Consider the following 23729-nt stretch of genomic DNA (forward strand, 5'->3'; position numbering starts at 1 on the left):
AATTTAGATGTCTCTATCCTCCAAACCCTTGGACATACATTGACGAAACTCGGACAGGATGTTGACATAAACGTTCCCTCAAAGTGACATAAGTTTTGACTCTCAGATTCTTACAGATCGGGAGATATTTGAATCTTAAAAATTGACTTTCGAATAATCTCTAAAAATTTAAATGTCTCTATCCTCCAAACCCTTGGACATACATTGACGTGACTCTGACATGAAGTTGACATATGCGTTCCATCAAAGTGACATAAGGGTTGTCTCTCAGATTCCTACAGATCGGGAGATATTTGCCTTTTAAAAATTGACTTTTGAATAATCTCTAAAAATTTAAATGTCTCTATCCTCCAAACCCTTGGACATACATTGACGTATCTATGACATGAAGTTGACATATGCGTTCCCTCAAAGTGACGAAAGTTTTGTCTCTCAGATTCCTTCAGATAGGGAGATATTTGCCTTTTAAAAATTGACTTTCGAATAATCTCGAAAAATTCAAATGTCTCTATCCTCCAAGCCCTTGGACCTTCTCTGACGTGACTCTGACAGGAAGTTGACATATGCATACCCTCAAAGTGACATACGTTTTGTCTTTCAGATTCCTACAGACCGGGAGATATTTGCCTTTTAAAAATTGACTTTCGAATAATCTCTAAAAATTTAAATGTCTCTATCCTCCAAACCGTTTTACATACATTGACGTGACTATGACATGAAGTTGACATTTGCGTTCCCTCAAACTGACATAAGGTTTGTATCTCAGATTCCTACAGATCGGGAGATATTTGCCTTTTAAAAATTGACTTTCGAATAATCTCGAAAAATTCAAATGTCTCTATCCTGCAAACCTTTGGACATACATTGACGAGACCCTGACATGAAGTTGACATATACGATCCCTCAAAGTGACATAAGGTTTGTCTCTCAGGTGCCTATAGATCGGGAGATATTTGCCTCTTCAGAAATTGACTTTCGAATAATCTCTAAAAATTTAAATGTTTTTTTACTCCAAACTCTTGGACATACATTGACGTGACTCTGACATAAAGTTGACATATTCTTTCCCTCAAAGTGACATAAGGTTTGTCTCTCAGATTCCTACAGATCGGGAGATATTTGCCTTTTAAAAATTGACTTTCGAATAATGTCGAAAAATTCATAGTCTCTATCCTCCAAACCCTTGAACCTACATTGACGTGACTCTGACAGGAAGTTGACATGTACGTTCCCTCAAAGTGACATAAGGTTTGTCTCTCAGGTGCCTACAGATCGGGAGATATTTGCCTTTCAGAAATTGACTTTCGAATAATCTCTAAAAATTTAAATGTCTCTATACTCCAAACCCTTGGACATACATTGACGTAACTCTGACAGGAAGTTGACATATACGTTTCCTCAAAGTGACATAAGTTTTGTCTCTCAGATTCCTACAGATCGGGAGATATTTGAATCTTAAAAATTGACTTTCGAATAATCTCTAAAAATTTAAATGTCTCTATCCTCCAAACCCTTGGACATACATTGACGTGACTATGACATGAAGTTGACATATACATTTCCTCAAAGTGGCATAAGTTTTGTCTCTCAGATTCCTAAGATCGGGAGATATTTGCCTTTTAAAAATTGACTTTCGAATAATCTATAAAAATTTAAATGTCTCTATCCTCCAAACCCTTGGACATACATTGACGTGACACTGACAGGAATTTGACATATACGTTCCCTCAAAGTGATATAACTTTTGCCACTCAGATTCCTACAGATCGGGAGATGTTTGCCTTTAAAAAATTGACTTTCGAATAATCTCTAAAAATTTAAATGTTTTTTTACTCCAAACCCTTGGACATACATTGACGTGACTCTGACATAAAGTTGACATATTCTTTCCCTCAAAGTGACATAAGGTTTGTCTCTCAGATTCCTATAGATCGGGAGTTATTTGCCTTTAAAAATTGACTTTCGAATAATCTCGAAAAATTTAAATGTCTCTATCCTCCAAAGCCTTGGACATACATTGACGTGACTCTTACATGAAGTTGACATATGCGATCCCTCTAAGAGACATAAGGGTTGTCTCTCAGATTCCTACAGATCGGGAGATATTTGCCTTTTAAAAATTGACTTTTGAATAATCTCTAAAAATTTAAATGTCTCTATCCTCAAAACCTTGGACATACATTTACGATACTCTGACATGAAGTTGACATATACGTTCCCTCAAAGTGACATAAGGTATGTCTCTCAGATGCCTACAGATCGGGAGATATTTGCCCTTTAATAAATGACTTTAGAATAATTTCGAAAAATTTAAATGTCTCTATCCTCCAAACCCTTGGACCTACATTGACGTGACTCTGATAGGAGGTTGACATATACATTCCCTCAAAGTGACATAAGGTTTTTCTCTCAGATGCCTACAGATAGGGAGATATTTGCCTTTACATAACTTGACTTTCGAAGAATCTCGAAAAATTCAAATGTCTCTATCCTCCAAACCCTTTGACATACATTGACGAGACTCTGACAGGAAATTGACATATACGTTCCCTCAAAGAGACATAAGTTTTGTCTCTCAGATTCCTACAGATCGGGAGATATTTGCCTTTTAAAAATTGTCTTTCGAATAATCTCTAAAAATTTAAATTTCTCTATACTCCAAACCCTTAGACATACATTGACGTGACTCTGACAGGAAGTTGACATATGCGTTCCCTCAAAGTGACATTAGGTTTGTCTCTCAGATACCTACAGATCGGGAGATATTTGCCCTTTAATAATTTACTTTCGAATAATCTCGAAAAATTCAAATGTCTGTATCCTCCAAACCCTTGGACATAAATTGACGAGACACTGACATGAAGTTGACAGATAAGTTCCCTCAAAGTGACATGAGGTTTGTTTCTCAGATGCCTACAAATAGGGAGATATTTGCTTTTCAATAAATTGACTTTCGAATAATCTCGAGAAATTCAAATGTCTCTATCCTCCAAACCCTTGGACATACATTGACGAGACTCTAACAGGAAGTTGACATATACGTTCCCTCAAAGTGACATAAGGTTTGTCTCTCAGATGCCTACAGATAGGGAGATATTTGCCTTTTAAAAATTGACTTTCGAATAATGTCGAAAAATTCAAAAGTCACTACCCTCCAAACCCTTGGACATACATTAAGGAGACTCTGACATGAAGTTGACATATGCGTTCCCTCACAGTCACATAAGTTTTGTCTCTCAGATTCCTACAGATCGTGAGATATTTGCCTTTAAAAAATTGACTTTCGAATAATCTCGAAAAATTTAAATGTCTCTATCCTCCAAACCCTTGGACATACATTGATGTGACTCTGACATAAAGTTGACATATGCGTTCCCTCAAAGTGACATAAGGGTTGTCTCTCAGATTCCTACAGATCGGGAGATATTTGCCTTTAACTCATTGGCTTTCGAATAATCTCGAAAAATGTAAATGTCTCTATCCTCCAAACCCTTGGACATACATTGACGTGACTCTGACATGAAGTTGATATATGCGTTCCCTCAAAGTGACATAAGGGTTGTCTCTCAGATTCCTAAAGATCGGGAGATATTTGCCTTCTAAAATTGACTTTCGAATAATCTCTAAAAATTTAAATGTCTCTATCCTCCAAACCCTTGGACATGCATTGACGTGTCTATGACAGGAAGTTGACATATGCCTTCCCTCAAAGTGACATAAGGTTTTTCTTTCAGATTCCTACAGATCGGGAGATATTTTCCCTTTAAAAATTGACTTTCGAATAATCTCTAAAAATTTAAATGTCTCTATCTTCCAAATCCTAGGACATACATTGACATGACTCTGACAGGAAGCTGACATATACGTTCCCTCAAAGTGACATAAGTTTTGTCTCTCAGATTCCTACAGATCGGGAGATATTTGCGTTTTAAAAATTGACTTTCAAATAATCTCGATAAATTTAAATGTCTCTATCCTCCAAACCCTAGGTCATACATTGACGTGACTCTGACAGGAAGTTTACATATACGTTCCCTCAAAGCGACATAAGGTTTGTCTCTCAGATTACTACAGATCGGGATGTATTTGCTTTTTAAAAATTGACTTTCGAATAATCACGTAAAATTTAAATGTCTCTATCCTCCAAACACTTAGACATACATTGACATGACTCTGACATGAAGTTGACATATGCGTTCCTTCAAAGTGACATAAGGGTTGTCTGTCAGATTCCTACAGATCGGGAGATATTTGCCTTTTAAAAATTGACTTTCGAATAATCTCTAGAAATTTAAATGTCTCTATCCTCCAAACCCTTGGACATACATTGACGTGTCTATGACATGAAGTTGACATATACGTTCCCTCAAAGTGACGTAAGTTTTGTCTCTCAGATTCCTACAGATCGAGAGAAATTTGCCTTTTAAAAATTGACTTTCGAATAATCTCGAAAAATTCAAATGACTCTATCCTTCAAACCGTTGGACCTTCATTGACGTGACTATGACAGGAAATTGACATATGCATACCCTCAAAGTGACATACGTTTTGTCTCTCAGATTCCTACAGATCGGGAGATATTTGCCTTTTAAAAATTGACTTTCGAATAATCTCTAAAAATTTAAAAGTCTCTATCCTCCAAACCCTTCGACATACATTGACGTGACTATGACATAAAGTTGACATTTGCGTTCCCTCAAAGTGACATAAGGTTTGTATCTCAGATTCCAACAGATCGGGAGATATTTGCCTTTTAAAAATTGTCTTTCGAATAATCTCCAAAAATTCAAATGTCTCTATCCTGCAAACCTTTGGACATACATTAACGAGACTCTGACATGAAGTTGACATATACGTTCCCTCAAAGTGACATAAGGTTTGTCTCTCAGATTCCTACAGATCGGGAGATATTTGCCTTCTAAAAATTGACTTTCGAATAATCTCGTAAAATTCAAATGTCTCTATCCTCCAAACCCTTGGACATACGTTGACGTGACTCTGACAGGAAGTTGACATATACGGTCCCTCAAATTGACATAAGGTTTGTCTCTCAGGTGCCTACAGATCGGGAGATATTTGCCTTTTCAAAAATTGACTTTCGAATAATCTCTAAAAATTTAAATGTCTCTATCCTCCAAACCCTTGGACATACATTGACGTGACTATGACATGAAGTTGACATATACGTTCCTTCAAAGTGACATAAGTTTTGTCTCTCAGATTCCTACAGATCGGGAGATATTTGCGTTTAAAAATTGACTTTCGAATAATCTCGAAAAATTAAAATGTCTCTATCCAAACTCTTGGACATACATTGACGTGACTCTGACATGAAGTTGACATATGCGTTCCCTCAAAGTGACATAAGTTTTGTCTCTGATATTCCTACAGATCGGGAGATATTTGCCTTTTCACAAATTGACTTTCGAATAATCTCGAAAAATTAAAATGTCTGTGTCATCCAAACCCTAGGACATACATTGAAGTGACTCTGACAGGAAGTTGACATATACGATCCCTCAAAGTGACATAAGTTTTGTCTCTCAGATTCCTACAGATCGGGAGATATTTGCCCTTTAAAAATTGACTTTCGAATAATCTCTAAAAATTTAATTGTATCTATCCTAAAAAACCTTCGACATACATTGACGTGGCTATGACATGAAGCTTACATATATATTCCCTCAAAGTGGCATAAGTTTTGTCTCTCAGATTCCTACAGATCGGGAGATATTTGCCTTTTAAAAATTGACTTTCGAATAATCGATAAAAATTTAAATGTCTCTATCCTCCAAACCCTAGGACATACATTGACGTGACTCTGACATGAAGTTGACATATGCGTTCCCTCAAAGTGACGTAAGAGTTGTCTCTCAGATTCCTACAGATCGGGAGATATTTGCCCTTTAAAAATTGACTTTCGAATAATCTCTAAAAATTTAATTGTATCTATCCTAAAAAACCTTGGACATACATTGACGTGGCTATGACATGAAGCTTACATATATATTCCCTCAAAGTGGCATAAGTTTTTTCTCTCAGATTCCTACAGATCGGGAGATATTTGCCTTTTAAAAATTGACTTTCGAATAATCGATAAAAATTTAAATTTCTCTATCCTCCAAACCCTTGGACATACATTCACGTGACTCTGACAGGACGTTGACATACGCATTCCCTCAAAGTGACATAAGTTTTGTCTCTCAGATTCCTACAGATCGGGAGATATTTGCCTATTAATAATTGACTTTCGAATAATCTCTAAAAATTTAAATATCTCTATCCTCCAAACCCTTGGACATACATTGACGTGACTATGATATGAAGTTGACATTTGCGTTCCCTCAAAGTGATATAAGGTTTGTCTATCAGATGCCTACAGATCGGGAGATATTTGCCTTTTAAGAATTGACTTTAGAATAATCTCGAAAAATTTAAATGTCTCTATCCTCCAAACCCTTGCACATTCATTGACGTGTCTATGACATGAAGTTGACATATACGTTCCCTCAAAGTGACATAAGGTTTGTCTGTCAGATTCCTACAGATCGGGAGATATTTGCCTTTAAATATTGACTTTCGAATAATCTCGAAAAATTTAAATGTCTCTATCCTCCAAACCCTTGGACATACATTGAATTGACTATGACAATGCTCTGACATAAACGGTCCCTCAATGTGACATAAGTTTTGTCTCTCAGATTCCTACAGATCGGGAGATATTTGCCTTTAAATATTGACTTCGAATAATCTCGAAAAATTAAAATGTCTCTATCCAAACCCTTGGACATACATTGACGTGACTCTGACATGAAGTTGACATATGCGTTCCCTCAAAGTGACATAAGGTTTGTCTCTGATATTCCTACAGATCGGGAGATATTTGCCTTTTCACAAATTGACTTTTGAATAATCTCGAAAAATTAAAATGTCTGTATCCTCCAAACCCTAGGACATACATTGAAGTGACTCTGACAGGAAGTTTACATATACGTTCCCACAAAGTGACATGAGTTTTGTCTCTCAGATTCCTACAAATCGGGAGATATTTGCATTTTAAAAATTGACTTTCGAATAATCTCTAAAAATTTAAATTTCTCTATCCTCCAAACCCTTGGACATACATTGACGTAACTCTGACAGGAAGTTGACATATACGTTCCCTCAAAGTGACATAAGTTTTGTCTCTCAGATTCCTACAGATCGGGAGATATTTGAATCTTAATAATTGACTTTCAAATAATCTCTAAAAATTTAAATGTCTCTATCCTCCAAACCCTTGGACATACATTGACGTGACTATGACATGAAGTTGACATATACATTCCCTCAAAGTGGCATAAGTTTTGCCTCTCAGATTCCTAAGATCGGGAGATATTTGCCTTTTAAAAATTGACTTTCGAATAATCTCGAAAAATTCAAATGTATCTATCCTGCAAACCTTTGGACATACATTGACGAGACTCTGATATGAAGTTGACATATACGTTGCCTCAAAGTGGCATAAGGTTTGTATCTCAGATTCCAACAGATCGGGAGATATTTGCCTTTTAAAAATTGACTTTCGAATATTCGCAAAAATTCAAATCTCTATCCTGCTAACCTTTGGACATATATTGACGAGACTCTGATATGAAGTTGACATATACGTTCCCTCAAAGTGACATAAGGTTTGTCTCTCAGATTCCTACAGATCGGGAGATATTTGCCTTTTAAAAATTGACTTTCGAATAATCTCATAAAATTTAAATGTCTCTATCCTGCAAACACTTGGACATACGTTGACGTGACTCTGACAGGAAGTTGACATATACGTTCCTTCAAAGTGACATAAGTTTTGTCTCTCAGATTCCTACAGATCGGGAGATATTTGCCTTTAAAAATTGACTTTCGAATAATCTCGAAAAATTAAAATGTCTCTATCCAAACTCTTGGACATACATTGACGTGACTCTGACATGAAGTTGACATATGCGTTCCCTCAAAGTGACATAAGGTTTGTCTCTGATAATCCTACAGATCGGGAGATATTTGCCTTTTCACAAATTGACTTTCGAATAATCTCGAAAAATTAAAATGTCTGTATCATCCAAACCCTAGGACATACATTGAAGTGACTCTGACAGGAAGTTGACATATACGATCCCTCAAAGTGACATAAGTTTTGTCTCTCAGATTCCTACAGATCGGGAGATATTTGCCCTTTAAAAATTGACTTTCGAATAATCTCTAAAAATTTAAATGTATCTATCATCCAAAACCTTGGACATACATTGACGTGGCTATGACATGAAGTTTACATATATATTCCCTGAAAGTGGCATAAGTTTTGTGTCTCAGATTCCTACAGATCGGGAGATATTTGCCTTTTAAAAATTGACTTTCGAATAATCTCATAAAATTTAAATGTCTCTATCCTGCAAACACTTGGACATACGTTGACGTGACTCTGACAGGAAGTTGACATATACGTTCCTTCAAAGTGACATAAGTTTTGTCTCTCAGATTCCTACAGATCGGGAGATATTTGCCTTTAAAAATTGACTTTCGAATAATCTCGAAAAATTAAAATGTATCTTTCCAAACCCTTGGACATACATTGACGTGACTCTGACATGAAGTTGACATATGCGTTCCCTCAAAGTGACATAAGGTTTGTCTCTGATATTCCTACAGATCGGGAGATATTTGCCTTTTCACAAATTGACTTTCGAATAATCTCGAAAAATTAAAATGTCTGTATCATCCAAACCCTAGGCCATACTTTGAAGTGACTCTGACAGGAAGTTTACATATACGTTCCCTCAAAGTGACATAAGTTTTGTCTCTCAGACTTCTACAGATCGGGAGATATTTGCCATTAAAAAATAGACTTTCGAATAATCTCGAAAATTTTAAATGTCTCTATCCTCCAAACCCTTGGATATACATTGACGGGACTCTGACAGGAAGTTGACATATACGTTCCTTCAAAGTGATATAAGTTTTGTCACTCAGATTCCTACAGATCGGGAGATATTTGCCTTTTAAAAATTGACTTTCGAATAATCTCTAAAAATTTAAATGTCTCTTTCCTCCAAACCCTAGGACATTCAATGCCGTCACTCTGACAGGAAGTTGACATATACGATCCTTCAAAGTGACATAAGTTTTGTCTCTCAGATTCCTACAGATCGGGAGATATTTGCCCTTTAAAAATTGACTTTCGAATAATCTCTAAAAATTTAAATGTCTGTATCCTCCAAACCCTTGGACATGCATTGACATGACTCTGACATGAAGTTGACATATGCGTTCCCTCAAAGTGACATAAGGGTTGTCTCTCAGATTCCTACAGATCGGGGGATATTTGCCTTTTAAAAATTGACTTTCGAATAATCTCTAAAAATTTAAATGTCTCTATCCTCCAAACCCTTGGACATACATTGACGTGACTTTGACAGGACGTTGACATACGCGTTCCCTCAAAGTGACATAAGTTTTGTCTCTCAGATTCCTACAGATCGGGAGATATTTTCCTATTAATAATTGACTTTCGAATAATCTCTAAAAATTTAAATGTCTCTATCCTCCAAACCCTTGGACATACATTGGCGTGACTATGACATGATGTTGACATTTGCGTTCCCTCAAAGTGATATAAGGTTTGTCTATCAGATGCCTACAGATCGGGAGATATTTGCCTTTTAAAAATTGACTTTTGAATAATCTCGAAAAATTCAAATATCTCTATCCTCCAAACCTTTGGACTTACATTGACGAGACTCTGACATGAAGTTGACATATACGTTCCCTCAAAGCGGAATAAGGCTTTTCTCTCAGATTCCTACAGATCGGGAGATATTTGCCTTTTAATAATTGACTTTCGAATAATCTCGAAAAATTAAAATGTCTCTATCCTCCAAACCCTTGGACATACTTTGACGTGACTATGACACGACTCTGACATAAAAGTTCCCTCAATGTGACTCAAGTTTTGTCTCTCAGATGCCTACAGATCGGGAGATATTTGCCTTTTCAAAAATTGACTTTCGAATAATCTCTAGAAATTTAAATGTCTCTTTCCTCCAAACCCTTGGACATACTTTGACGTGACTATGACACGACTCTGACATAAACGTTCCCTCAAAGTGACAAAAGTTTTGTCTCTCAGATTCCTACAGATCGGGAGATACTTGCCTTTAAATATTGACTTTCGAATAATCTCGAAAAATTAAAATGTTTTTTTACTCCAAACCCTTAGACATACAATGACGTGACTCTGACATAAAGTTGACATATTCGTTCCCTCAAAGTGACATAAGGTTTGTCTCTGAGATTCGTACAGATCGGGAGATATTTGCCTTTTCGCAAATTGACTTTCGAATAATCTCGAAAAATTAAAATGTCTGTATATTCCAAACCCTAGGACATACATTGACGTGACTCTGACAGAAAGTTTACATATACGTTCCCTCAAAGTGACATAAGTTTTGTCTCTCAGATTCCTACAGATCGGGAGATATTTGCCTTTTAAAAATTGACTTTCGAATAATCTCTAAAAATTTAGATGTCTCTATCCTCCAAACCCTTGGACATACATTGACGAAACTCGGACAGGATGTTGACATAAACGTTCCCTCAAAGTGACATAAGTTTTGACTCTCAGATTCTTACAGATCGGGAGATATTTGAATCTTAAAAATTGACTTTCGAATAATCTCTAAAAATTTAAATGTCTCTATCCTCCAAACCCTTGGACATACATTGACGTGACTCTGACATGAAGTTGACATATGCGTTCCATCAAAGTGACATAAGGGTTGTCTCTCAGATTCCTACAGATCGGGAGATATTTGCCTTTTAAAAATTGACTTTTGAATAATCTCTAAAAATTTAAATGTCTCTATCCTCCAAACCCTTGGACATACATTGACGTATCTATGACATGAAGTTGACATATGCGTTCCCTCAAAGTGACGAAAGTTTTGTCTCTCAGATTCCTTCAGATAGGGAGATATTTGCCTTTTAAAAATTGACTTTCGAATAATCTCGAAAAATTCAAATGTCTCTATCCTCCAAGCCCTTGGACCTTCTCTGACGTGACTCTGACAGGAAGTTGACATATGCATACCCTCAAAGTGACATACGTTTTGTCTTTCAGATTCCTACAGACCGGGAGATATTTGCCTTTTAAAAATTGACTTTCGAATAATCTCTAAAAATTTAAATGTCTCTATCCTCCAAACCGTTTTACATACATTGACGTGACTATGACATGAAGTTGACATTTGCGTTCCCTCAAACTGACATAAGGTTTGTATCTCAGATTCCTACAGATCGGGAGATATTTGCCTTTTAAAAATTGACTTTCGAATAATCTCGAAAAATTCAAATGTCTCTATCCTGCAAACCTTTGGACATACATTGACGAGACCCTGACATGAAGTTGACATATACGATCCCTCAAAGTGACATAAGGTTTGTCTCTCAGGTGCCTATAGATCGGGAGATATTTGCCTCTTCAGAAATTGACTTTCGAATAATCTCTAAAAATTTAAATGTTTTTTTACTCCAAACTCTTGGACATACATTGACGTGACTCTGACATAAAGTTGACATATTCTTTCCCTCAAAGTGACATAAGGTTTGTCTCTCAGATTCCTACAGATCGGGAGATATTTGCCTTTTAAAAATTGACTTTCGAATAATGTCGAAAAATTCATAGTCTCTATCCTCCAAACCCTTGAACCTACATTGACGTGACTCTGACAGGAAGTTGACATGTACGTTCCCTCAAAGTGACATAAGGTTTGTCTCTCAGGTGCCTACAGATCGGGAGATATTTGCCTTTCAGAAATTGACTTTCGAATAATCTCTAAAAATTTAAATGTCTCTATACTCCAAACCCTTGGACATACATTGACGTAACTCTGACAGGAAGTTGACATATACGTTTCCTCAAAGTGACATAAGTTTTGTCTCTCAGATTCCTACAGATCGGGAGATATTTGAATCTTAAAAATTGACTTTCGAATAATCTCTAAAAATTTAAATGTCTCTATCCTCCAAACCCTTGGACATACATTGACGTGACTATGACATGAAGTTGACATATACATTTCCTCAAAGTGGCATAAGTTTTGTCTCTCAGATTCCTAAGATCGGGAGATATTTGCCTTTTAAAAATTGACTTTCGAATAATCTATAAAAATTTAAATGTCTCTATCCTCCAAACCCTTGGACATACATTGACGTGACACTGACAGGAATTTGACATATACGTTCCCTCAAAGTGATATAACTTTTGCCACTCAGATTCCTACAGATCGGGAGATGTTTGCCTTTAAAAAATTGACTTTCGAATAATCTCTAAAAATTTAAATGTTTTTTTACTCCAAACCCTTGGACATACATTGACGTGACTCTGACATAAAGTTGACATATTCTTTCCCTCAAAGTGACATAAGGTTTGTCTCTCAGATTCCTACAGATCGGGAGATATTTGCCTTTTAAAAATTGACTTTCGAATAATGTCGAAAAATTCATAGTCTCTATCCTCCAAACCCTTGAACCTACATTGACGTGACTCTGACAGGAAGTTGACATATACGTTCCCTCAAAGTGACATAAGGTTTGTCTCTCAGGTGCCTACAGATCGGGAGATATTTGCCTTTCAGAAATTGACTTTCGAATAATCTCTAAAAATTTAAATGTCTCTATACTCCAAACCCTTGGACATACATTGACGTAACTCTGACAGGAAGTTGACATATACGTTTCCTCAAAGTGACATAAGCTTTGTCTCTCAGATTCCTACAGATTGGGAGATATTTGAATCTTAAAAATTGACTTTCGAATAATCTCTAAAAATTTAAATGTCTCTATCCTCCAAACCCTTGGACATACATTGACGTGACGATGACATGAAGTTGACATATACATTTCCTCAAAGTGGCATAAGTTTTGTCTCTCAGATTCCTAAGATCGGGAGATATTTGCCTTTTAAAAATTGACTTTCGAATAATCTATAAAAATTTAAATGTCTCTATCCTCCAAACCCTTGGACATACATTGACGTGACACTGACAGGAATTTGACATATACGTTCCCTCAAAGTGATATAACTTTTGCCTCTCAGATTCCTACAGATCGGGAGATGTTTGCCTTTAAAAAATTGACTTTCGAATAATCTCGAAAATTTTAAATGTCTCTTTCCTCCAAACCCTTAGATATACATTGACGTGACTCTGACAGGAAGTTGACATATACGTTCCCTCAAAATGATATAAGTTTTGTCTCTCAGATTCCTACAGATCGGGAGATATTTGCCTTTTAAAAATTGACTTTCGAATAATCTCGAAAAATTCAAATGTCTCTATCCTGCAAACCTTTGGACATACATTGACGAGACTCTGACATGAAGTTGACATATACGTTCCCTCAAAGTGACATGAGGTTTGTCTCTCAGATTCCTACAGATCGGGAGATATTTGACTTTTAAAAATTGACTTTCGAATAATCTCGTAAAATTAAAATGTCTCTATCCTCCAAACCCTCGGATATACGTTGACGAGACTCTGACTAGAAGTTGACATATACGTTCCCTCAAAGTGACATAAGGTTTGTCTCTCAGGTGCCTATAGATCGGGAGATATTTGCCTTTTCAAAAATTGACTTTCGAATAATATCTAAAAATTTAAATGTCTCTATCCTCCAAACCCTTGGACATACATTGACGTGACTATGACATGAAGTTGACATATACGTTCCTTCAAAGTGACATAAGTTTTGTTACTCAGATTCCTACAGATCGGGAGATATTTGCCTTTAAATATTGACTTTCGAATAATCTATAAAAATTAAAATGTCTCTATCCAAACCCTTGGATATACATTAACGTGACTCTGACATGAAGATGACATATGCGTTCCCTCAAAGTGACACAAGGTTTGTCTCTGATATTCTTACAGATCAGGAGATATTTGCCTTTTCACAAATTGACTTTTGAATAATCTCGAAAAATTTAAATGTCTGTATCCTCCAAACCCTAGGACATACATTGAAGTGACTCTGACAGGAAGTTTACATATACGTTCCCTCAAAGTGACATAAGTTTTGTCTCTCAGATTCCTACAGATCGGGAGTTATTTGAATCATAAAAATTGACTTTCGAATAATCTCTAAAAATTTAAATTTCTCTATCCTCCAAACCCTTGGACATACATTGACGTAACAGTAACAGGAAGTTGACATATACGTTCCCTCAAAGTGACATAAGTTTTGTCTCTCAGATAATAACAGATCGGGAGATATTTGAATCTTAAAAATTGACTTTCGAATAATCTCTAAAAATTTAAATGTCTCTATCCTCCAAACCCTTGCACATACATTGACGTGACTATGACATGAAGTTGACATATACATTCCCTCAAAGTGGCATAAGTTTTGTCTCTCAGATTCCTAAGATCGAGAGATATTTGCCTTTTAAAAATTGACTTTCGAATAATCTATAAAAAATTAAATGTCTCTATCCTACAAACCCTTGGACATACATTGACGTGACTATGACATGACTCTGACATAAACGTTCCCTCAATGAGACATAAGTTTTGTCTCTCAGATTCCTAAGATCGGGAGATATTTGCCTTTTAAAAATTGACTTTCGAATAATCTATAAAAATTTAAATGTCTCTATCCTCCAAACCCTTGGACATACATTGACGTGACTCTGACATAAAGTTGACATATTCGTTCCCTCAAAGTGACATATGGTTTGTCTCTTAGATTCCTACAGATCGGGAGATATTTGCCTTTTCGCAAATTGACTTTCGAATAATCTCGAAAAATTAAAATGTCTGTATCCTCCAAACCCTAGGACATACATTGACGTGACTCTGACAGAAAGTTTACATATACGTTCCCTCAAAGTGACATAAGTTTTGTCTCTCAGATTCCTACAGATCGGGAGATATTTGCCTTTTAAAAATTGACTTTCGAATAATCTCTAAAAATTTAGATGTCTCTATCCTCCAAACCCTTGGACATACATTTACGTAACTCTGACAGGAAGTTGACATATACGTTCCTTCAAAGTGACATAAGTTTTCTCTCTCAGATTCCTACAGATCGGCAGATATTTGAATCTAAAATAATGACTTTCGAATAATCTCCAAAAATTTAAATGTCTCTATCCTCCAAACCCTTGGACATACATTGACGTGACTATGACATGAAGTTGACATATACATTCCGTAAATGTGGCATAAGTTTTGTCTCTCAGATTCCTACAGATCGGGCGATATTTGCCTTTTAAAAATTGACTTTCGAATAATCTCGAAGAATTCAAATGTCTCTATCCTCCAAACCCTTGGACCTTCATTGAAGTGACTCTGATAGGAAGTTGACATATGCATACCCTCAAAGTGACATACATTTTGTCTCTCAGATTCTACAGATCGGGATATATTTGCCTTTTAAAAAGTGACTTTCGAATAATCTCTAAAAATTTAAATGTCTCTATCCTCCAAACCCTTGGACATACATTGACGTGACTATGACATGAAGTTGACATTTGCGTTCTCTCAAAGTGACATAAGGTTTGTATCTCAGATTCCTACAGATCGGGAGATATTTGCCTTTTAAAAATTGACTTTCGAATAATCTCGAAAAATTCAAATGTCTCTATCCTCCAAACCTTTGGACATACATTGACGAGACTCTGACATGAAGTTAACATATACGTTCCCTCAAAGTGACATAAGGTTTGTCTCTCAGATTCCTACAGATCGGGAGATATTTGCCTTTTAAAAATTGACTTTCGAATAATGTCGAAAAATTCATAGTCTCTATCCTCCAAACCCTTGAACCTACATTGACGTGACTCTGACAGGAAGTTGACATATACGTTCCCTCAAAGTGACATAAGGTTTGTCTCTCAGGTGCCTACAGATCGGGAGATATTTGCCTTTCAGAAATTGACTTTCGAATAATCTCTAAAAATTTAAATGTCTCTATCCTCCAAACCCTTGGACAAACATTGACATGACTATGGCATGAAGTTGACATATACGTTCCTTCAAAGTGACATAAGTTTTGTCTCTCAGATTCCTACAGATCGGGAGATATTTGCCTTTAAAAATTGACTTTCGAATAATCTCGAAAAATTAAAATGTCTGTATCCTCCAAACCCTAGGACATACATTGATGTGACTCTGACAGGAAGTTTACATATACGTTCCCTCAAAGTGACATAAGTTTTGTATCTCAGATTCCTACAGATCGGGAGATATTAGCATTTTAAAAATTGACTTTCGAATAATATATAAAAATTTAAATGTCTCTATCCTCCAAACCCTTGGATATACATTGACGTAACTCTGACAGGAAGTTGACATACACGTTCCCTCAAAGTGACATAAGTTTTGTCTCTCAGATTCCTACAGATCGGGAGATATTTTAATCTTAATAATTGACTTTCGAATAATCTCTAAAAATTTAAATGTCTCTATCCTCCAAACCCTTGGACATACATTGACGTGACTATGACATGAAGTTGACATATACATTCCCTCAAAGTGGCATAAGTTTTGTCTCTCAGATTCCTAAGATCGAGAGATATTTGCCTTTTAAAAATTGACTTTCGAATAATCTATAAAAATTTAAATGTCTCTATCCTCCAAACCCTTGGACATACATTGACGTGACACTGACAGGAATTTGACATATACGTTCCCTCAAAGTGATATAACTTTTGAATCTCAGATTCCTACAGATCGGGAGATGTTTGCCTTTTAAAAATTGACTTTCGAATAATCTCTAAAAATTTAAATGTCTCTATCCTCCAAACCCTTGGACATACATTGCCGTGACTCTGACAGGAAGTTGACATATAGGTTCCCTCAAAGTTACATAAGGTTTCTCTCTCAGATTCCTACAGATCGGGAGATATTTGAATCTTAGAATTGACTTTCGAATAATGTCTAAAAATTTAAATGTCTCTATCCTCCAAACCCTTGGACATACTTTGACGTGACTCAGCCAGGAAGTTGATTTATGCGTTCCCTCAAAGTGACATACGTGTTGTATCTCTGATTCCTACAGATCGGGAGATATTTGCCTTTTAAAAATTGACTTTCGATTAATCTCTAAAAATTTAAATGTCTGTATCCTCAAAACACTTGGACATACATTGATGTGACTCTGACAGGACGTTGACATATACGTTCCCTCAAAGTAACATAAGGTTTGTCTCTCAGATTACTACACATCGGGAGATATTTCCCTATTAATAATTGACATTCGAATAATCTCTAAAAATTCAAATGTCTCTATCCTCCAAACCCTTTGACATACATTGATGTGACTCTGACAGGAAGTTGACATATACGTTCCCTCAAAATGGCATAAGTTTTGTCTCAGATTCCTACAGATCGGGAGATAATTGAATTTTAAAAATTGACTTTTGAATAATCTGGAAAAATTCAAATGTCTCTATCCTCCAAACCTTTTGACATACATTGACGTTACTCTGACAGGAAGTTGACATATACGTTCCCTCAAAGTGACATAAGGTTTGTCTCTCAGTTGCCTACAGATCGGGAGATATTTCCCTATTAATAATTGACTTTCGAATAATCTCTAAAAATTTAAATATCTCTATTCTCCAAACCCTTGGACATACATTGTCGTGACTCTGGCAGGACGTTGACATATACGTTCCCTCAAAGTGACATAAGGTTTGTCTCTCAGATTCCTACAGACCGGGAGATATTTGCCTTTTAATAATTGACTTTCGAATAATCTCTAAAAATTTAAATGTCTCTATCCTCCATACCCTTGGATATACATTGACGTGACTCTGACAGGAAGTTGACATATGCGTTCCCTCAAAGTTATATAAGGGTTGTCTCTCAGATTCCTACAGACCGGGAGATATTTGAATCTTAAAAATTGACTTTCGAATAATCTCTAAAAAGTTAAATGTCTCTATCCTCCAAACCCTTGGACATACATTGACGTCACTGCGACATGAAGTTGACATATACATTCCCGTCAAAGCGGCATCAGTTTTGTCTCTCAGATTCCTACAGTTCGGGAGATATTTGCCTTTTAAAAATTGACTTTCGAATAATTTATAAAAATTTAAATGTCTCCATCCTCCAAACCCTTGGACATACATTAACGTGACTCTTGCAGGAATTTGACATATACGTTCCCTCAAAGTTATATAAGTCTTGTCTCTCAGATTCCTACAGATCGGGAGATATTTGCCTTTTAAAAATTGACTTTCGAATAATCTCTAAAAATTTAAATGTCTCTATCCTCCAACCCCTTGGACATACATTGACGTGTCTAAGACATGAAGTTGACATATACATTCCCTCAAAGTGACATAAGTTTTGTCTCTCAGATTACTACAGATCGGGAGATATTTGCCTTTTAATAATTGACTATCGAATAATGTCGAAAAATTCAAATGTCTCTATCCTCCAAACCCTTGGACCTACATTGACGTGACTCTGACAGGAAGTTGACATATGCGTTCCCTTAAAGTGCCATACGTTTTGTCTCTCAGATTCCTACAGATCGGGAGATATTTGCCCTTATAAAAATTGACTTTCGATTAATCTCTAAAAATTTATATGTCTCTATCCTCCAAACCCTTGGACATACATTGACGTGACTCTGACAGGACGTTGACATATACGTTCCCTCAAAGTGACATAAGGTTTGTCTCTCAGATTCCTACAGATCGAGAGATATTTGCCTATTAATAATTGACTTTCGAATAATCTCTAAAAATTTAAATGTCTCTATCATCCAAACCCTTCGCCATACATTGACGTGACTATGACATGAAGTTGACATTTGCGTTCCCTCAAAGTGACATTAGGTTTGTCTCTCAGATTCCTACAGATCGGGAGATATTTGCCTTTTCAAAAATTGACTTTCGAATAATCTCTAAAAATTTAAATGTCTCTATTCAAACCCTTGGACATACATTGACGTGAATATGACATGAAGTTGACATATAAGTTCTCTCAAAGTGACATATGTTTTGTCTCTGATTCCTACAGATCGGGAGATATTTGCCTTTAAATATTGACTTTTGAATAATCTCGAAAATTAAAATGTCTCTATCCAAACCCTTGGACATACATTGACGTGACTCTGACATGAAGTTGACATATGCGTTCCCTCAAAGTGACATATGCTTTGTCTCTGAGATTCCAACAGATCTGGAGATATTTGCCTTTTCACAAATTGACTTTCGAATAATCTCGAAAAATAAAAATGTCTCTATCCTCCAAACCCTTGGACATACATTGACGTGACACTGACAGGACGTTTACATATACGTTCCCTCAAAGTGACATAAGGTTTGTCTCTCAGATGCCTACAGATCGGGAGATATTTGCCTTTTCAAAAATTGACTTTCGAATAATCTCTAAAAATTTAAATGTCTCTATCCTCCAAACCCTTGGACATACATTGACGTGACTCTGATAGGAATTTGACATATACGTTCCCTCACAGTTATATAAGTTTTGTCTCTCAGATTCCTACAGATCGGGAGATATTTGCCTTTTAAAAATTGACTTTCGAATAATCACTAAAAATTTGAATGTCTCTATCCTCCAAACCCTTGGACATACATTGACGTGACTCTGACAGGAAGTTGACATATACGATCCCTCAAAGTGACATAAGTTTTGTCTCTCAGATTCCTACAGATCGGGAGATATTTGCCCTTTAAGAATTGACTTTCGAATAATCTCTAAAAATTTAAATGTCTCTATCCACCAAACCCTAGGACATACATTGATGTGACTCTGACAGGAAGTTGCCATATACGTTCCCTCAAAGTGACATAAGTTTTGTCTCTCAGATTCCTACAGATCGGGAGATATTTGCCTTTAAAAATTGACTTTCGAATAATCTCGAAAAATTTAAATGTCTCTATCCTCCAAACCCTTGGACATACATTGACGTGTCTATGACATTAAGTTGACATGTACGTTCCCTCAAAGTGACATCAGGTTTGTCTCTCAGATTCGTACAGATCGGGCGATATTTGCCTTTTAAAAATTGACTTTCGAATAATGTCGAAAAATTCAAATGTCTCTATCCTCCAAACCCTTGGACGTACATTGACGTGACTCTGACAGGACGTTGACATATGCGTTCCCTCAAAGTGACATACGTTTTGTTTCTCAGATTCCTACAGATCGGGAGATATTTGCCTTTTAATAATTGACTTTCGAATAATCTCTAAAAATTTAAATGTCTCTATCCTCCAAACCCTTAGACATACATTGACGTGACTCTGACATGAAGTTGACATATGCGTTCCCTCAAAGTGACATAAGGGTTGTCTCTCAGATTCCTACAGATCGGGAGATATTTGCCTTTTAAAAATTGACTTTCGAATAATCTCTAAAAATTTAAATGTCTCTATCCTCCAAACCCTTATACATACATTTACGTGTCTGTGACAGGACGTTGACATATACGTTCCCTCAAAGTGACATAAGGTTTGTCTCTCAGATTCCTACAGATCGGGAGATATTTGCCTATTAATATTTGACTTTCGAATAATCTCTAAAAATTTAAATGTCTCTTTCCTCAAACCCTTGGACATACATTGACGTGACTCTGACAGAACGTTGACATATACGTTCCCTCAAAGTGACATAAGGGTTGTCTCTCAGATTCTTACAGATCGGGAGATATTTGCCTTTTAAAAATTGACTTTCGAATAATGTCAAAAAATTCAAATGTCTCTATCCTCCAAACCCTTGGACCTTCAGTGACATGATTCTGACAGGACGTTGACATATACGTTCCCTCAAAGTTTCAAAAGGTTTGTCTCTCAGATTTCTACAGATCGGGAGATATTTGCCTATTAATAATTGCCTTTCGAATAATCTCTAAAAATTTAAATGTCTCTATCCTCCAAACCCTTGGCCATACATTGACGTGACTATGACATGAAGTTAACATTTGCGTTCCCTCAAAGTTAAATAAGGTTTTTCTCTCAGATGCCTACAGATCGGGAGATATTTGCCTTTTAAAAATTGACTTTCGAATAATCTCGAAAAATTCAAATGTCTCTATCCTCCACACCTTTGGACATACATTGACGAGACTCTGATATGAAGTTGACATATACGTTCCCTCAAAGCGACATAAGGTTAGTCTCACAGATTCCTACATATCGGGAGATATTTGCGTTTAAAAAATTGACTTTCGAATAATCTCGTAAAATTAAAATGTCTCTATCCTCCAAACCCTTGGACATACGTTGACGTGACTCTGACAGGAAGTTGACATATACGTTCCCTCAAAGTGACATAAGGTTTGTCTCTCAGATTCCTACAGATCGGGAGATATTTGCCTTTTAAAAATTGGCTTTCGAATAATCTCGAAAAATTTAAATGTCTCTATCCTCCAAACCCTTGGAAATACATTGACGTGACTTTGACATGAAGTTGACATATGCGTTCCCTCAAAGTGACATAAGGGTTGTCTCTCAGATTCTACTAATCGGGAGATATTTGCCTTTAAAATATTGACTTTGGAATAATGTCGAAAAATTCAAATGTCTCTAGCCTACAAACCCTTGGACCTACATTAACGTGACTCTGACACGACGTTGACATATGCGTTCCCTCAAAGTGACATACGTTTTGTCTCTCAGATTCCTTCAGATCGGGAGATATTTGCATTTTAAAAATTGACTTTCGATTAATCTCTAAAAATTTAAATGTCTCTATCCTCCAAACCCTTGGACATACATTGACATGACTCTGAGAGGACGTTGACATATACGTTCCCTCAAAGTGACATAAGGTTTATCTCTCAGATCCCTACAGATCGGGAGATATTTGCCTATAAATATTGACTTTCGAATAATCTCTAAAAATTTAAATGTCTCTATCCTTCAAACCCTTGGACATACATTGACGTGACTCTGACAGGAAGTTGACATATACGATCCCTCAAAGTGACATAAGTTTTGTATCTCAGATTCATACAGATCGGGAGATATTTGCCCTTTAAAAATTGATTTTCGAATAATCTCTAAAAATTTAAATGTCTCTATCCTCCAAACCCTTGGACATACATTGACGTGACTCTGACAGGAAATTGACATATACGTTCCCTCAAAGTGACATAAGTTTTGTCTCTCAGATTCCTACAGATCGGGAGATATTTGCCTTTAAAAAATTGACTTTCGAATAATCTCTAAAAATTTAAATGTCTCTATCCTCCAAACCCTTGGACATACATTGACGTGACTCTGACAGGACGTTGACATATACGTTCCCTCAAAGTGACATAAGGTTTGTCTCTCAGATTTCTACAGATCGGGAGATATTTGCCTATTAATAATTGACTTTTGAATAATCTCTAAAAATATAAATGTCTCTATCATCCAAACCCTTGGCCATACATTGACGTGACTATGACATGAAGTTGACAGTTGCGTTCCCTCAAAGTTACATAAGGTTTGTCTCTCAGATGCCTAAAGATCGGGAGATATTTGCCTTTTAAAAATTGACTTTCGAATAATCTCGAAAAATTCAAATGTCTCTATCCTGCAAACCTTTGGACATACATTGACGAGACTCTGCCATGAAGTTGACATATACGTTCCCTCAAAGTGACATAAGGCTTGTCTCTCAGATGTCTACAGATCGGGAGATATTTGCCTTTTTAAAAATTGACTTTCGAATAATCTCTAAAAATTTAAATGTCTCTATCCTCCAAACCCTTGGACATACATTGACGTGACTATGACATGAAGTTGACATATACGTTCCCTCAAAGTGACATAAGTTTTGTCTCTGATTCCTAAAGATCGGGAGATATTTGCCTTTAAAAATTGACTTTTGAATAATCTCGAAAAATTAAAATGTCTCTATCCAAACCCTTGGACATACATTGACGTGACTCTGACATGAAGTTGACATATGCGTTCCCTCAAAGTGACATAAGGTTTGTCTCTGAGATTCCAACAGATCTGGAGATATTTTCCTTTTCACAAATTGACTTTCGAATAATCTCGAAAAATTAAAATGTCTGTATCCTCCAAACCCTAGGACATACATTGACGTGACACTGACAGGACGTTTACATATACGTTCCCTCAAAGTGACATAAGTTTTGTCTCTCAGGTTCCTACAGACCGGGAGATATTTGAATCTTAAAAATTGACTTTCGAATAATCTCTAAAAAGTTAAATGTCTCTATCCTCGAAACCCTTTTACATACATTGACGTCACTGCGACATGAAGTTGAAATATACATTCCCTCAAAGCGGCATAAGTTTTGTATCTCAGATTCCTACAGATCGGGAGATATTTGCCTTTTAAAAATAGACTTTCGAATAATCTATAAAAATTTAAATGTCTCTATCCTCCAAACCCTTAAACATACATTGACGTGACTCTGACAGGAATTTGACATATACGTTCCCTCACAGTTATATAAGTTTTGTCTCTCAGATTCCTACAGATCGGAAGATATTTGCCTTTTAAAAATTGACTTTCGAATAATCTCTAAAAATTTGAATGTCTCTATCCTCCAAACCCTTGGACATACATTGACGTGACTCTGACAGGAAGTTGACATATACGATCCCTCAAAGTGACATAAGTTTTGTCTCTCAGATTCCTACAGATCGGGAGATATTTGCCCTTTAAAAATTGACTTTCGAATAATCTCGAAAAATTTAAATGTCT

The sequence above is a fragment of the Zootermopsis nevadensis genome, unplaced genomic scaffold (genome assembly GCF_977971745.1).
Source record: "Zootermopsis nevadensis isolate Lab colony 2312 unplaced genomic scaffold, Znev_1.0 Znev_ptg000067l, whole genome shotgun sequence".
Taxonomy (NCBI): domain Eukaryota; kingdom Metazoa; phylum Arthropoda; class Insecta; order Blattodea; family Termopsidae; genus Zootermopsis; species Zootermopsis nevadensis.